At 36.0% G+C, this 15905-nt stretch overlaps 2 protein-coding genes across 11 annotated transcripts in view; one reads left to right on the top strand and one right to left on the bottom strand.

The window, feature by feature from the left end:
• The window catches only part of NEUROD1 (neuronal differentiation 1), a 174455-nt gene that overhangs the window by 150944 nt on the left and 7606 nt on the right, over positions 1 to 15905 (bottom strand). For all 8 annotated transcript variants that reach the window (XM_032479867.1, XM_032479864.1, XM_032479870.1 and 5 more), the window contains exon 4: positions 9000 to 9100. The gene's annotated coding sequence lies outside the window, so the exon portion shown is untranslated. The remainder of the gene's footprint in view (positions 1 to 8999; positions 9101 to 15905) is intronic.
• ITPRID2 (ITPR interacting domain containing 2) overlaps positions 1 to 15905 on the top strand; it is a 79858-nt gene that overhangs the window by 18889 nt on the left and 45064 nt on the right. The window lies entirely within an intron of this gene.

Genomic DNA, 15905 nt, shown 5'->3' on the forward strand with positions numbered 1-15905 from the left:
TTTTCAACTAGCTCTGACTTCCTGGACTCAGGGCCTTGATTACCTAGAACCATGGTCCTTGCCAACTGCGCTTGGCCTCACCTGCCTTCTCTGGATTCCAGCCTAATGTATAACAACCTTGTGCCTCTCCCAGCCTTGTGTCCACCTCCCCTGGCCTTCCTAAGGCTCTGGAAGAATGGCATCTGCAAGAACCTACCTGGCTAGTCAGACTCCTCTGCATGTTCTCTTAGCCTGCATAATCTCATAACTACCTAAACAGTGACGTGCAGAAAACCTTAGGAGTCGTAAAAAATAACTGGAAAATAAAATAGCTCTTACTCTGTCTTCTCTGTTACTATCTTGTAATACTTATGTGGGTCTTCCCTCTGTTCAGATATGCCTGAAAGATGAATCTTCAAGGATATAATGAGTATTGGATGACTATTTTCTTTTATCTGCAGGTAGTGACATTTGCAAAAGGACTGTCGTGTGTGTATGTGTGGTGTGGGTGTGTGTTGGATCAACTGTGGGTTGTTTTGCTAGGTATTGTTAAATGTTAGTTTGAACTGAACTGAAATGGTCTTGTGAAAAATAAAAATCTAAACTGCACATACTGATGAAAACCAAAGAAACCCACATCAGATACTGTTCCTGCTGTTGGCAACAAGCATCTTTGCATGGGATGACATAGTGACTGCCATGATTTAGAGACCAATTAAATTTTTTTCACACATTATTAGTGTCTTTAGTGTTTTACTTGTCAAGGACAAAGATGGAGAGGGAGAGAAAAAATGGTAACTGGCTTTCCCTAACAAGAATTTGAGCTAATGTTATCTATATTGTCTTACTATAAAATGATGTGTATTAGAAAAATATTCATTCTTAAATGTGAATTGTATTAATCATTAAAGCTATTTCAAAGTCCCCATGGGAAAGGTAAAGTGTTTTCTAGTTTCTAACCTGTGAAACTGAACAACAGGCAGATAAAATCTGGGAAATGGTTCAACTGAACTCATTTGTTCTAAACACCTGATATTAAATATTTGATTAATTTTTTCCTTACCAAGACTTAGTCTGGAATAGTGAAAAATGTTAATTTCAGAATGTCTCAGACACAGGTACTTGCATGTTGTAAGGAGATTGGTTTATAGGGAAAACAGTTATTTTTAGACAATGTCAGAGCTAAAACTGTTAGGAACTGGGAGTTTTGTGAATTCATGTGAAGGCGGCATGGCTTATAAAAATAAGCAGGGCACTGGGAACGAGAATTACGCTTGACTTCTGGTTCTAGGTTTGCCAATAACTAGCATGGTGAGCTTGGGCAGATCACTGACCTCCTTTGGCCTTAAATTTTTCTCACTGTGAGGAGCTGGGCTCTGATTTTTAAGGTCAATCACAGCTATGAAATAATGTGATTTTTCCAAGTGTCTTTCAAAATACACATTGATTTTTTTATCTATGTTTGGGCCTATCCTAAAGGTATTACTGGACCTTATCCAATCATAGCTTTGGCAAACAATACGGCCACTGAAAAGCTACTTGCGTCACTTGATTTTATTTTTTCACACTCAAACAATACCTGGCAAATAAAGAAAGGTTCCTGAATTGTGACTGGCACAATGATACATGGTCAGCTGAGCTGAGAATTTAAGCAAACTATATATATTGTTAGGGTGCAGAATGAAGGTGAGGGCTGCTCTGTAATTACCTGCAGTTGTGAACCAAACCAATGTTGTCAATTGTGGGTGTGGGACACATGACAAAAATCAAACTGTGTAACACAGTTTCTTTATGCATATATCCAGTGTTGTTATTTTAGCACAATTTCCATCCCCTCCTGCTTACTGGCTTTTCCATTGGAATGCACACACACTCAGCAACTTTCTTTAGCCATCTCCCTCCTAGGGCTTCTATCGCATTTACCACCACAATCTACGCTTTATTCTTTGCACCCTCTCACTTCTGTGACATTACCCAACCTTCTAATTTGGCTCTCACTCTTTTCTCCATACCTTAAGTTTAGCTGTAATACAAGTTATACTCCTAGACTCTCTGTTCTTCCATATTGGATCTTACTCCCTTAGTTTTTTTGACTAATTATAACCAAATAGATGTACAACTTCAAAACTGATATCTTTATTTTTTATCATTTTTATATAGTTTAGAACTAACTGTCCACCAGCTATACATTCTTATTCATTCATTCATGCATTCATTCGTTCACTAAACAGAGCACATACTACAAAAGGACTATTTTAAGGCCAATGGAGCATTTCAGGGATCATTTTTAAACTATGTCATTTCTAGGCAGAAGTGTTAAATGATGTGTCTCAATACTTGTTGGATATTCTAAAAGCATTCTCAGCTTTTTTATAGGACTAAATCAGATGTCCTGTTTTTACAAAGTTGTTTTTCATTTTCTATGATTTAGAAATTACTTAGGAGAAACAGAATTTAAGAATAAGACTTTTGGGCTTTTAGAATATATTAATTTTCAACTCAAAGGATCTTGCTCTTGTATGTAACACAAAAGATGCATATGTACTGCCCTGACATGAGACATGTCTGTAATCGAATTACTCATCCTCTTCCTCTTCTCCTGTCTAGCACCCTAAGCCACTTCCCACACCTGCTGCCCAAATCAGCTCTCCCCATCTCTGTTTATATCATCCTTTCTTTGGTCGCTCATTCTTACAACAGGGAAACCCCTGGCTTTTCCTGTTCCCCCCCAGACCCCTCTATCCTATGAGGTATCATTTGATTTTTGTGTCATATTATTTTTCAAAAGCAGCCCTCTGCACTCTCTCTGGCCCTCCAAGTGAGAACATTCTGCATCTGCAGTATTGCAACAGTCTACTATCTACTGACTTGAGAGTCTCAATTCCCTCACTCCCTGCTAAATCTCTCCTGAGACCTACTGGCTGGATCTTCGTAAAGCATTTTATACTATGCTTCTGTATCTTCAGTAGGTCTCCAATGACTATAGAGTGAAGGCCAAACCCTGCATATTCAAGACCCACCACGACTATCTGACCTCTTCAAGAAAAGTTAAATCGCTGTGCTTTGATATAGAGGAGGGATTATTTAGAACTGAGAATTTTAATGTAAGTGGAGTTTTGATTCTTAGCATGGTTTGTTTGCTTGTTTAATCTCTTATTTGCAGGTCTGTTGGGAGATAATCTTTCTCTGCAAACAGAAATAAGAACAAACAACTGTGGAAATATATTTTTAGAACAAACACATTGGCAAAAGGAATAAGGGCAGAAAGCAGAGGGATTTGGCTGCCTCTAGGAGTGAGTGTGGAACCTCCTAGGGTGCTTTGGAAGCCTGAGGATGTAATACCTCACATGAGAGCATTCAGTGTCAGACTAAAAGTAAAGCAAGAATGTAATGTGTTTATGTACTAAGTCCTATGAGAAAGATATATGGTTTAGGGTGAGAAACTGTATTCTAAATACTTGAAATTGCTCCTTAAATTGGATTAAATAGCTTAAAAACACATTTTAAGAAGGTCCTGTCCTTATTACAATCCTTTTTGAATCTATACAATTTAGTTTAAATATACTCTAAATGTAGAGCAAAAGTACTGCCTGTGACACGTTCTGAAAGCTGCAAGTATGTGAAAATGAAGATCTTCAAATACCATATCCTTCTGTTATTAGTGGAACTTTTGAAAACTGAATCCAATTATTTGAACCACACTCAAGAAGTTATGAAAGAAAGTGAAAAGCAGTACAGAACTTCCAGGTGCTCTAGAGTCAGGCTGCCCAGGGTTAAATCCTGGCTATGCCCTGATTAGCTGGATATCTATGGGCAAGTTATTTAATCTTCCTATGTTTCAGTTTTCTTAACTATAGAATATGAATAATAATGCTACCTTCCTTGTAGGGCTGTGCTGAGGAATAAATGAGATGATGCATGTAAGGTGCTTAAAAGGCACCAAGTACTTATTTGAATACTTATTAACAATGCTGCAAAGTAGGCAGTATTGTATCTGTTCTACAGGTTATGAAACCAAGCCATAGAGAGTTTTTTTTTTTTTTAAACTTGCCTAAAGTAACATTAATCCTAAGCAAGCTCTACAGTCTCAACAACTCCAAAATCTTAGCTATTTCCCCATGCTGCCTCCTTGCTTTGGTATTGCTGGAGACATGATAATGGATCAGACACTAGCCCTGTCATCAAAGAGAACACAAACAAGAGAGACAAACAAGAAGTGAAGGGACAATTCTGTATAGGTGCCCCAGGAGCACTGATAAAAGAACACTTAACTCAGCTTGGAGGGCTGGAGATGGTTTCCACAGAAGTTTATCTAACCCAGGTCCTGAAGCAGGGGCAAGAATTAGATCATGGGCTTAAATGGGGTGAGAGTGTTCTTAGCAGAAGAGACAGCAGACAAAGGAGTGGAGTGGATGCTCAGCTTGCAAAGGTGCAAGGCTGTGAGAGAGGACACAGAAAGTTCGGTATTTACAGTAGATCAGCTCAGCTGGAATGTGGAATCTGGGATAGGGCTGGGGGCTAGGACATAGGCTGGTTTTAAGGGGAAGAAGTTGAATCACTTCCTTTCTGCTGGCCACGAAAATACAAGTCAAGAAGAGGCAGCACAAATGCCTGTACACAAGGCACAGACCCCAGACAATCAGTGCCCTTAGGTGGACAGGCTAGAACTCACTCTGAGGCATGGGTCAAAATCCTTTTAAATATAACGAATGCCTCAGGCCGGGGAGGCCAGACATGCCTATAGGTAGTGTATATTTTATAGTGAAAATGATCTCATTAACAATGAGAGAAATCTCCATTTCCCTCTTCCAGGTATTCTTTCCTAAGGAAACTTGCCTACATTAGAATTATATGTTAAAATTCCTTTGTTCCTAAAAGAAAAACATCATCCTGACTTCTTATATGAAAAATAGTATTTTTGCTGTTTTAATCTAACCATTCTCATAGCAATAGGTCATCTATAGAACAGGTCACACTCAATGTCCCATAGATGGGTTACAGAGAAGTGCTGGTTTAAGGGGCCTCTCTAATCTTTACTCCTAAAAGTAGATTACCTCAAAATAATAGTGGGTTTTAATAGTGCAAGTTTTATTATTAAAAACATTTATTAAGACGTAAATAAAATCTAAGCTAGTTGGGCACCTTAGGAAATTTCAACATGATACCTTTCTTACTCTGAAAGACAACTTTGTCCATCTAATGCCTCCCTGCAGAGTTTGTAGAAAAGTTATTCTCATGGTGCCGGCATATTGAGAAATCATCTTAACACTGTTAAAATCAGTGACAGTGGAACTCCTTGTGGTGTAGTCTTTTATTCAATTTAACCAATAAAGCATGACTAAGTGCCAGGTGCTGTGTCAAGCACTAGGGATTTTTATATGCTTAAAAATATAAAATATCCATGATGTAATGTAAGTACTAATGAAGAAGTATGCATCAAATCCATGTCATACTGGAGAATCTAAAAAGAACATCCCCAAACCTCAAGAAAACAATAATAATTAAGCAATTTGGTAATTTTTTTCTCTAGTAACTGAATGTGGGAGGGTTGAATCACTTTATATAGGTCAGAAAAACATCTGATTAGCACCAACTTGTCTAGTTTTGATCCTAATGCAAATGAGTGAAGACGTTATTGGAATCGTTAATTCCCTTATCTTTTAAAGCACCCTGGTCTCCCTTATAAGTGTTCTAAAAATGCAAATTATGTAGTGTGCACCTGCTTAACTAGAAATGTTTCCTTAGATTATGTAATATATCATAAAATATTTTTAAAGTCAAGTCACTTCTAAGGTACGATAGTATTCCTAAGAACATTCAATTTGGAAATCATAATTTACATAAATTAAGACTCTTGAGACTCTGAAGGCTGAGAAACATATTTCTCTAGAACTCTGCAGCAATTTTTTGTTGCCTTCGAAACAAAAACATTTTAATCTAATAAAATTGTAATTTGAATTCTTTAACCTATTATAGATAATTTATTATGGATAAATCACAATTTTTAACCTGAACAGTCTTCTCATTAAAATAATTCAAAGGAATGTCATTGTCTAGCCCAGGTCAGAGCTTATACTGCCCACTGGACATGGAGAATTTCAGATTTTGTATTTCCTCTACTTTTCCATGTGAAGGTGACATCAGCTTCCATGGTCAACAGTGCTGTTACTGTCACTTATTTAGCTCATTACTTTTTTTCCTATTTCCCTCAATCTCTAATAATTATATGGCAGTGATATTGATTTTATATTAAATTAATGGGATTAGATACAGAATTTATATTTCATTTTAAAAATTAGTACCTTCCTACTTTTTAGGTATAGAAGAGAAATAGTGCTAGTTCCACTTGAAATACAATGTTCAAATAAGCCAAATTAGCTTCAAATAAAATTCCTATTTAGGACAGAATTAACTATAATAGAAGATCATAAATAATAGATATTTCCAAATCTCCCCAACTGTTAGAAACATGAAATAATTTTCACCTATTATAACATTAGGCAAGGCATCCTGATATGTCTGAAGGTAATGTCCACTTAATATATGAATATTTGAACATTTCATACTTATAATCATACAGCCTTTCACTTATAGCTGGAAATGCTTCTAGTTTTTTCTCCCACTGTATTGAGATATAGTTGACATGTAACATTGTATAAGTTTTAGGTGTACAACATGGTGATTTGGTACTTACAGTGTATTGCAAAATAACCACACCCACAGTGTTAGCTAACACTTCTATCACGTCACATGATCACCATTTTTCTGTGGTAAGTACATTTAAGAGCTACCTAACTAGAACATGCAAGTATATAATACAGCAGTATTAACTAAAATCACCATGCTGTACATCAGGTCCCCAGAACTTATTTATCTTTAATCCAACATTTGTACCTTTTGACCAATATTCCTAGTTTTTAAAGTCATTTCACATGTGCTTGATCCTCACAAATCTCAATATATAATATATATAGTAACAATGTATAACATATATTAACTATAGAGAGTGGGAATTTAATCATCTTCGTTAAGCAGAGAAAATGAAAAGTGTTTATATGATCTATAACAGTGGTCAGCAAACCATGGCCTTGAGCCCAAATCTGACCCCCGACCTGCTTCTGAAAATAAAGTGATACTGAAGACAGCCCTGATCTTTCATTTACGTATTGCCTATGGCTGCTTTATGGTGGATTGGCAGAACTGAGTAGTGACAGAGCCCATAAGGCTCACAAAGCCTTAACACATTTACTATCCAGCCCCTTAACGAAAAAAAAAAAATTCTGATCCTGTTCTACAGCAGTTTTTCTTCAAGAATCATATTTAAATAACCAATTTAAAACTGTTTTTCTCACTTTATGGTGCCAAAATTAATAGTCCAATATATCATATGTACATTTTCTATGAGAAATCTGCACACTACAAGAGGTGAAATACAGAATTTCACAGCATTCAATGCTACCACTTTGTAATATAGGAAGCAGCATATCAAAGTATGCATGTTGACAATAAAATAATTAGGGGAATTTTGACTTATTGATAATGATGTGATTAGCCTGAAACTGAGAAGTTAAAAAAAAAGAGTCTCTTTTCCAAGTGAAGCTAATAGAGTTCTAATTTAGTATGATGCAAGTCCGTTTCTATCAGTATTTCAACTTAGCGTGCATGTAGACAGCTCTTAAGAGAAGCGACTATCAAATAATTCTTACAGCCTTAAAATACGCACTAAGGCTGACTTAACCTTACTTTTGGACATCATTTCCTATCAGGGAGTTTTACACTTGAGCGCAAATATTTGGCTCTTTTTTTAGAAACATCTTCTTCAGATAGGATGTGCTATAATTCTATGATATGTAATATAAAACTATACCAATGATAATAGATTCTCACCAGTTGAACAAATGAAGTAAGTACAGATTCTCTGGAAGACATACATACCTTTAAACTATTGCCTGCCTCCTACCTTTTTACTCTTAACATATTTAACTTTGGAGAAATGAGAAAAAACCAGACTCCCATTTATTATTGCTAGAAATTTGAGGGAAATTTAATTCAGAACGTAAAATAAGGAACTGATATAGATAAATGAAACACGAATATGTAGTAAAGCTAGAGATTGTTTTTAAAAATGAAACTTCAACATTTTAACTGTCAGGATGCTTTGTTTTAGTTTTTATTTTGAAGTATTCAGCTAATTAAAAAATAATGGGATCTTTCCCTTAAAGACCCAAAACTCAACATCTTTCTAAAAAGGAGTATGCAACCACCTTTCACGTGTCTTTTCATGGCTCTCTGATACTTCTTGCGGGCCTTATCAGTAGCAGTTACATTCAGGTGCTTATGGGTGGCATCTATTCCAAAAACTGACCCCATAATGTATCTCCTGAGTATTACCTTTATTTACCCCTTTTCAAGTGTTACTTATAGCTTAATTAAACCAAATAAAAACATTGATGATCTACTAAATTCAAGGCATGAATACAGTTTGAAAGAAAATCTTACTTAACATTCTCCATTAGTTAGGGGCAAGATACTCTTCCCTCAAGGACTGGGCAATTGGGACAAAGATGAATAGAGCCAAGATAAAAAAAAATTCTATTCTATTTGTTCATTTTCTACTCTTGTTTATATCTCAGTGGTTTCAGTAGCTTTCTGGCTGGTTCCTTTTAAGAAAACACATAATGTCAAATTGGACATAGAAGTTCAATGGCTAAGTACTTAGTAAATGTTAGTTCCCTTTCTTTCTTATCTTACTTCTTTACCCTTCCCTTCTGTCAGGTTTTCCCAAGTCATAATCACTCTCCTCACCCTTGGTAGATTTTTTTTTTTTTTTAATTACAGTGCTTTTAAAACTGGTTGACGTTAGTTCTGCAGGAAGAGGGAGAAAGTGTGACCAGGAATCTCTCACTGCTTCTTCAGGCCAAAAAGTTTCCCTTAAATTCATTTCAGACCTTACTCACTTTTCAGCATTTTTTAAAGTCATATTTTAAAGCACTTGCTTGTACCACTAAGATGATAATTACCTTATACTGGAGTTCCTTATTATGGTCCTTAGTTTGCAAGTTTTTTGGTATCAGAAACAAAATCTTAGTACTCAATTCTTATCTGGGTCAAATGAAGCTCCCTGTAGAAAAAGCACAACACAACTATTTATTGAATGAATAAAAGTACATGGAGTGAATGATTCTTAAATTTAAGTATATTTAAAATTTTATATAACCTGTCAGTAATAAGGGCACTATGGTTAAAAAAAATTACATTTCAGTAAGTTTTATAAATATATTTTATTTGCAGTTTAATTCACTAGAAATCACTTTAACAACAAATATTTCTAAAATTATGTAAGTCTATTCACATATCTATGCACACATACATACACATAGGTGAACTCGGTTTTTCATTGAGATTTTCATGTTACAAATGTATTTTATAAAATGAGAAGTTTTGGTAAAAAGATTGGTAGTATCAAAAGTTGTTTTGATCAAGCCAAATTGACAGCTAAGGCACTTTCATGTTGATAGCTGAGTCAAGACTATCTGATGGGGAAACCAGGAATTCTAAAAAAAATTATAGACGTTGGCAGTCACATTTAAGTATTCTGCAGTTAAAAGCAGCAACAGTTTATTTAACAGGTTGCTCAGAATCAAGTGGAACTTACTGTTTTGGTATTTTGCCTGACTTTTTTTCCATTTACAAATGAATCAGTGCCCTGTAGAAGCAGTTTTTTAAAAAATATAGCCAAAATGAAATGTCCTAATTTCATCAATATATTTTATTAACTGGAATGTTAGTACTCTTTAATGCCATTTGCCTGACACTGGGTTTGTGTATTTCTTCACACATTCTGTTAAATGAACACCTGCCAAGGCAAATATCTGACTGATATTTATACCAGATTGTTTCTATGTAGGAACACTATGTTACACTGCTTGCTTCCTTGAAGGAATACAGAAGATTAGGAGTTGCGAATGTGAATACAAACTTTGGTTTCTTTTTTTGAACTGCTACCTCAAAGTAGAATTTTCTAAACTGAAATTTACTGATAATAAAAGATTCTCACAAACCAGAATCTAAATAAACAAACAAACCAAAAAAAACCCAAAACTGTTCAAATCTTGAATCAACCCTCGATACTAATTTTTAGCAAACATAAACCAATTTTTTTCATCAGAAAGTATCTAAAAATATTGACCTAATACAACAATAGGAACGCCAAAATAGTCTAGGCGTGAATCTTTTTTTCATTTGTTTTGAGTACTGCTTGCATTATGAGGCTTTGTACTTTATACAGATGGTCTCTGAAGATCAAGTTCATTGTTTTTAAGGTTGAGGAGACTTGCGCAAGTCTGAGCAGAATGAAGAGAGCAGAGCCAAGGCCAGGGTTTCTGCTGTTTCTACCAGTGCCTCCAGAATTCCTCCAACGAGCCACAGGAGCTCCTGGTGGGGCTGTGGAAGGGCCAGGCAGGCAGGGCTCCCGTGTCTTTCCCCTCAGGCACTGCACTCTCTTTAACAACTGCATCTCTCACAGATTTGAAATTCTGGGTAAGATGAGTTTGAAAACAACAACAACAAAACCCAAAACTCCGTTCCTAAAAAATAAATTTGAAAACCACTGTATTAGCTTGTGTACTCTACGGATGAAAGAGGGGAAACATCACAAAGACCCGAATCTGAAATGATGTCCCTGTTAGTAGCCAACATGGAAAACACCAAAAACTACATTCCAAAATAAGAGAAAAGGGGTCCTGAATGTAGTTTTTATACAAGTAAAATCCTGTTAGATTATTTTTTTCTTTTTCTTGTACTTTGGTTGTTGACTTAAGTGTTTCTGGAAATTTGAACTGCACAGAAATGAACAATGAGTAAACAAAGTTTGGTAGAGAAACTTCCGATGTGTTTCAGAATTCAAGAACAGGTGGAGCATATAGAAAAGCATAAGAATAACTAGACATGAGAACAGTGGAAAGTTAAACGGACATACTGACAGTAAGAGCACCATATGGACTAAAAGAGGCAGAAGAGCTTTCTGGAAGAGGCACTCAAGAGTCAAAGGCAAAGGAAATGGTGTTCCTGGTGGAGAGAACAGCAGAGATGAAGGAGGGAAAAAGCAGGTTTATTGAAGAGGAAAAAGATCCAAAAGGAGAGGATTGTTTGTATCAGTGGGATATAAGCTTGAATTGGTAAAATGGGGTTATACTGAAGAAGTACATTGAAGGCAACTGAGGACAATGCATTTGAAGTATGCATAAGGGCCTCTGGTACTCATCAAAAGAAGTGCTTTATGCTAGAAGGCTGGCAATGTGTTCTGAACATTCAAGGGATTTTCTTTTATTGTCTTAAATTACTGATGGTGGAAAAAAATGTAGGTGGTACTTCAAAAGATGCTAGATTGTTTTTACAGATTTAAAATCACATATGAAATAGTAAACACACATGGACATTCTATACTGTTCTCACAATTGTGTTATCCAAAAAAAACAAAAACAAAAACAAACTTAGGAAGCATACACCATGACCTAATCCATTATTTTATGTCATATTTATGTAACATATATAATTTTTAAGTTTTATCACCCTTTTTGAAGAATTTGGAAAATACATGAAGAAATTTTACTTAATGATAAGCACTGTTTGAAAAATGATATTTATTTCAAATTAGTGTCTCTTAGGGTAGAAATATTATTTGGATACAGTAGAAAAATAATGTCTATTACTATATAATTAAAATTGAGGAAAAAAACTTTCCTTAGAAAGATTTGAATTAAATGACCCTAGAGAAGTGTTATTTTCAACTTATATCTTTTATTTATGTTTCTTCATTATGTGAGATGTGGAAACAAAATTTTCCTTATACTCAGGTTAATTCTTTAAAAAAGTGACTACTGTCAAAAGAAGTTATAATTATATAACAAAATGTAATTAATTTTAACACTGGATAATCTCTGTTGTATGGCCTTAATGTTAGGTGCTTTACCAAGTAAGAAAGTATCTGCCCATCTTTCTATCACATCTTCATTTGTCCTATAGTAACTAATATATTCTGGACTAGAACTGACTTAGAGAACATCCAATCTAGCTAAACTGTGCAGAGGAAGACATTACATGTTATGCATTTCACACAAATTATTTTTATAAAGTATTACACAAAGATGTAAAACTATAAATTCAGAAAGCATAGCTGTATTTCATACTGAAGAACTTCCACAAAGAACTCTTTTGAAAATACTAATTAAAATTTGTAAGTTGACACTTAGGGATGAACAATATGTGTTACTGACTTGTTCAGTGAGAGGGCTGATAAAACTGCATTAATGAGGATGTTCGTGGTTGTGAGTAACAGAAAATGCAGCAAGAACTGACTAACAGTAAGGAAGATTTGCCCAATATTAAAATGTTTCAAGTTAAGGTGGTCCCGGAGTTGGCTAATTCAGCTGCTCAATTACTTTGTTAATGACTTAGGATCTACCCAACTTTCCATTTTGTCATCCGGAGTATCTAGAGTTGTCAGGTTACATACAGGACATCCAGTTAAATTTGAATTTCAGTTAAACAGTGTATGTCCTATGCAATATTATTTGTTAGCTGAAATTTCAAATTTAACTAAGTCCCTGCATTCCTATTTCCTAAATCTGGGAAACGTATCAGCATCTTGGTCTTTCTCTGTAGGCTAACTCCACTCATGTCATAAGATGCCTTCCATATATCTCAGTATTATGTGCAGATACCAACATCCAGTGGCATAAAAAGGATTCTGTGCTAAGGAAGAAGGTGGAGGAGTGATGTTTGGTAGGTAACCAACAATATAGGTCACCAAGGCAAATCTGAGTTTTTGTTGACTAAAACTTAATTTCCTCTAGTATTAAGTAGTTCTTTACTAGCATGTAATTTAGCCTGCCTTCCTGTTCAGGAGTACCATTTTTTTTTCTATTAAAATTTATTTTTTGTTTTTGAGGCTCTTAGTTTTGTTAGAACTGGGAAAGCCCTTATCACTGCATGTGAAATTATTAAAATAATTTTTATTGGGTATTTTGAACTAAGGGAAGAAAATGGCTCATTTGCACATCTCCCCCTTTCTACATTATTCCTAGGGCATATATTAGAGGTTCTCCATGTACATAGCTGCTGGTTCTTTCTTCCTCCTTTATATTAGTTCATATTTCTCAATGCCAAAACTTCAGTTTCCTGTGTTCCCTTCCTCCTTCCACTCTCCCACCTTTTAAAACGTATCCGTATCCTTAGAGCCTTATTTGTACTGCAGTGATAATGGTTTTATATGGGCTACATTAATTGTGCTAATATTTACTTTGCTAACGTGTTGGACCTCTGAGGTAATTTAAGGCTTTAATGATTTCAAAAGTTCAACCCCTTTAAGGACCTCTTCAGGAATGCTACCAGTTTACGCATCTTGGTAGAATGGCCCTTTTGGTTTCCCTATCACACTCACAGAGGCAGGTGGCTACGAGAAAGGCAGGTTGGCCTATATGACTCCACTGCCTGGAGTCTGTTCCTTATGTCAGCCTGGTCTCTCATCTTACACCATCTTTCATTCCCTCATCAAACTCACACTGCAATCCACTGGTTTCTGCAGCTGTTTTCTCCACCCCATTTCCTGTCTCATCTTGAGTGATTCATATGTGACTTCAGTATTTATAGAAATGCCCCACCCAACACCCTGGACTCCTCTGCTGCACAGGCCTTTAACTACTTACTTTGGACTTCAGTGAGCTACTACCGGTGTTACAGCCCGGTGCTACCTAGTCTGCCCAGAATCTCCTCACCTCTCTTAATTATGTTTCACAATCATACTGTCTTAATCTGAGTTTCTGCTCTTTTCAACTATCCCTCTTCCCTTCTTCTAGCAAGCTAACTCTTTGGCTTCACAAAGAATCTAAAACTTCAGGAAAATAGCAAAGATTCAAGTCTCTGAGCCCTTCTACAACTGTGCTTCCATCTCTCCTGCCCTACCTCTTCCATCCAACCTGTGTTCTCTGCTTTATCTCATCAACCAACCCCTTCACTTTCATCACACTCAAGCTCTGAGCTCCTCTCCTGGATGACTTTAAAATGTTATCTTTTGAAATTCCACACCTATGTACCTATGCCTGCTATATAAAGTTATACCACTGCCAGTAGCACTGCATAGCGGTGACGAGCATGGACTCTGGAGCCAGATCACCGAAGCTCGGTTTCTGGCTCCTCCACTAGCTGGGTGCCCTCTGCAAGACAGCCTGACCACTCTGCATCATTCTCTTCACCTGCAAAAAGGGAATAATAACCAAGCATGTCTCATAAAGACATTATAATGAATAAACGAGATAATATTTATAAGGTGCTTAGAGGTATATAGAATTATTAAATAAATAAGTGTTTTACTTCTCTTTTGTAGTTTTGATTCCATTTTTAATAACAGCGATTCCAAACCTTCACTCTAATTCTCCAACTAGCTCATGCTCCATCACTTCAGCAGATGATCTGGCCTAGTTCTGAGTATACATAGGACACTAGGTGTGAATTCCTTTAAATTACCTTCCCCCTGAAAATTTAAACATACTGGTGCATTTATATCTCCTCCCAATCTAAAAAAGAGAAATCACTTTCTAAAATTAATATTCTGCCTCTTCTCAATATCTTATCCTTTCAAATACCTAATGTTTTCTGTGTACATTTAACCTTTCTCTGTCTACCAATTTCTGTCTTTACCCAATAATCATGTTTTACTCCCATGCATTCCCCTCAAAAAATAACCATAAATCAGCCCTATGTTTCTTTTTAGCTCTTTTCCTATCTCCAACCTTCTCTTCATCAGTTGTCTACATTTACTGTTTCTATCTTTACCTCTCTCATGACTGTGTTACTGAGAAATGACAATAATTGTAAGGTGGTCTAATATTAAAAATAGTGAGAATGAACTCAGAGGAATCAAAACTTCAGCACTTGGCTTTTTCCCAGCCTTAGCCAGACATAGATATTCATGATTTTGAATGCCTGTATATTTATATAATGGCTTTCCTGCTCTTTTGTTCTGTCTTAGCCAATTAATTGTTACTGTTTGAATACCCCTGCTATTTCCTGTTTCCCGGTCCTAAAAGGAATTAGTCCTACAGACTACCACTACAATCGAGGCTTCCCTCTGCACCATTCCACCACAATTATTGTCAAGGTCAGCAATAACATCTCTACTGCCAAACCAAGAGGTCAATTCTGTCTTCATCTTAATCAGCTTCTCAGGAAGTTGGTGGAGTTAACCATTTCCTCTTCCTTAAAACCTTTCTTCAGTTGCCTTCTGGATACCACTTTCAGTTCTCCTCCTTCCTTGCTAGTTGATCTTTCTTAGCCTTCTTTGATGGATGCTTTTCATTTATTTGTCTCTATAAAGTGTGGGGTACCCAAGAAACTATCCTTAGACATCTTATCATTCTTCACCAATTCCCCCCTTGGTGGTCCCAACTGATTATTTAACTTAGATACCATCTGTATGCTGATGACTCCTAAACTTCTATTCTAGTTCAGATTTTCCCCTTGAAATATATACTCATATATACAAATGCCTACTCAACCTATCCACTTGGATGTCTAACAGGCGCTTCAGAATTAACACACTGAACAAATTTTGTTTCTCCCAGGACTCCTCCACCTTTAATCTTCTCCACCTCAGTCAGGGAGAGTGCGTGAACTTAATAGTTTATACTGGTTAAAGAATGAAAGCCAGTGAAAGAAACTGAGAAGTAATAAAATACAAAAATGTAAGAACAAGAAAGGAATGAGAGGAATAGTCAATCCTGTCAAAAGCTATAAAGATACCTATAAAATGAGAACTGAAAAGATCCATTAGATTTTGCGTTTTAAAAGTCACTGATGATGACTGCCTCAATAGGTTTGGAACAGGAAGAGAGATGAACAGGATCATACAGAAAAAAATGGCTGTCTGG

The sequence above is a fragment of the Camelus ferus genome, chromosome 5 (assembly GCF_009834535.1).
Source record: "Camelus ferus isolate YT-003-E chromosome 5, BCGSAC_Cfer_1.0, whole genome shotgun sequence".
Taxonomy (NCBI): Eukaryota; Metazoa; Chordata; class Mammalia; order Artiodactyla; family Camelidae; genus Camelus; species Camelus ferus.